The following is a 2,809-nucleotide window of genomic DNA, read 5'->3' on the forward strand; positions in this document are numbered from 1 at the left end:
TATCACTGAGTCATATTTTCTATTACACTGGTTTTTTAATGTACGACATAACCAATTTCATCTGGAGAAAAGGGGAGAGTATTTATTTGCCTTGTATGCGGGAGCAACGCTGCCGCCCTCTTCCCCTCTTCCCATGATACCGTACATATAGATCATATAGGCCTATTATTCCATAGCTCGAATATATTTTCCCACATTCTCATATTCCCAGGCAATTTCCTTTTCTTTTACATACGAACAATATTTCTGTAAACATTCTGAATAATAATAATAATAATAATAATAATAATAATAATAATAATAATAATAATAATAATAATAATAATAATACACTACGCAATTCCCAACGTTGAGAAAATTGTTCCCACTTAGTATAATTTTACCTAAAGCGACATACAATAATGCAGTTTAAATATGGAAACTGAAAGGGTTGAAAGTATGAAATAAATAAGGATAAAATCAATACTGTCCTATGCTATCGCTTGCTAACGCCACCAGCAGCATTAATAGACAGGTTAACGTATGAAATAAGCGATAAATCAATAGCTAAATAAAGGTAGTTAACTATCCAACAAAATGGATAAATAATTGTAGGTCAAAACAAATAAACGTAGACAGACACACAGATAAACACACACACGTATATATGTGTGTGTATGTACGTATGCATGTTACGGCTTCGTAGTTACAAGCATATCCAAAAAAAGCGCGAAGAATTCGAGAAGTTAAGAGGGCATTGTGGTTATTAGAATTACACACACACACACACACACACACACACACACACACACACACACACACACACACACATATATATATATATATATATATATATATATATATATATATATATATATATATATATATATATATATATATATATATAAAATAAAATGTGTGTGTGTGAAAGTCATAGGTTGCTTATGCATAACTGGAATCCGTAGTGTAGTGCATCATGGTCCTAGGCCGGAAAACAAACAAGCCTGTGCCTGCGTACAGGACGTGCCACTGAATACAAGATGTATTGTGCTTGGAAGCAAAATACATAATCACTGATACTTGAGAGCAGTAAAAAATTCCACATTTTTCGTTTCAAGTTGTTTTTGTAGCGACAGTTCAGAGTAGAATATCAAGCATCCCGCTGTAAAACCTACCGTGTACCTTCACTTATTTATGACGTTATGACACCAAAATCAAATAGAATGCATGCGTAATAGGAAACACGATATTAAACAACGAGGAAAGCGTTTAAAATTCGGGCAATTTCCAAGAAAAATCGTGTGGAACAGAATAGAAATGCATGCAATATTGAGAGAGAGAGAGAGAGAGAGAGAGAGAGAGAGAGAGAGAGAGAGAGAGAGAGAGAGAGGTCTGCTTTTGTGTGAGCATAGGCTTATTTATGGAGATACTTAATTCATTATAGTTTCTTTGAGATAATGATTGATAATATATTTATAAAGTATGTTTTAGAAGTGGAGAGAGAGAGAGAGAGAGAGAGAGAGAGAGAGAGAGAGAGAGAGAGAGAGAGAGAGGTAGGGTACTTGTGACGGGAATAAGGGTGAAGAGTGACCATAGTATTCAAATTAACCCTCTAAGAAATTCATACCATATGTATTCTTGATTTGATTCGACGGTTGCTGTGGCATCTAAAGGTAGTAAAAAAGGAAGGTGAAACATTCAGCCAAAAGCTATGTGATAGTCTTATTTTCTCGATACAGTAGTATTATTTACTTTTGAAAATCAATTTTCATCGACAAGAGATTGAGAAAACATTGTTAATATCAATGTAATTCCTTGTTGCTAAATTTTTTTTTTTTATGAATATTGGTGATATTCGGTGTTGGTATTTTCGTCTATTTGCGATATATATTTTTTGTATCTCAATTTCTGGGTTCAACAGAGAAAATATTCAACCGTCGAGGCGAAGTGGAAGAATTTCAGCAGGATTATGGGGACGGATGGCTGCATGTGGCCCAGGGGAGCTGATTCACATCGACAAGCGTTCAACCGGACAGCAACATGTAGAAACTCTTGATGAAGTCCTGATCCCATCGGTGAGGAAACTCCTCCTACCAGATCATATGCCAGTCTATCTTGTAACGGACAACTCTTCTGTTCATAACTCAAAAGTGGTCAGTGGATGGTTTGCGGAACAGAACGATGCCTGCGAAATCTCCTGACCTCAATCCGAGTGAAAATCTTTGGGGACAAATGGTAAGGGAATGGGATATTGGGGCATTAAAAACAAAACCTGCGCTGATCAAAAACTGCTTGCCAATGTAGGAATCATTAAGGCCGAAAAAAAGGGATGAATAATTATTGTCAAACGCTAGTAGATTCAATGCCAAATAGGCTAAGAGCTGTGATTGACAATGATGGAGGTCATACTAATATTAGACTTAGTTTTTCTTATTTATATTTATGTTATAGGCTACAACTTAACTCATTATTCAGATAATGTATAGTGTCATCTTTATAAAAAAGATAAATTTATTTACTGTTATACCAAAGGAATATTAATTTATATTATGCCAAAGAAATATATATTTACTATTACTTTTTATCACTATCATAATGTGTAAGACACAGAAGGAAAATTAAATTATTTGATGAACTGTTGGTAACTGTGAGAAAGAGAGACTGTTTTTTATGCTTCATATTTCCATTCTGATCTAACATGAGTGAACTGATCATTACAATTTATATTTAGTTTCTTAGGACATTTCACGTTTCATATTTCAATAAAATTTCCAAGTGAATTATTGTGTTTTTATTCCTTTTATCCTTTATGATTCAATTACATAACAGT

The sequence above is a fragment of the Macrobrachium rosenbergii genome, chromosome 26 (genome assembly GCF_040412425.1).
Source record: "Macrobrachium rosenbergii isolate ZJJX-2024 chromosome 26, ASM4041242v1, whole genome shotgun sequence".
Classification (NCBI taxonomy): Eukaryota; Metazoa; Arthropoda; class Malacostraca; order Decapoda; family Palaemonidae; genus Macrobrachium; species Macrobrachium rosenbergii.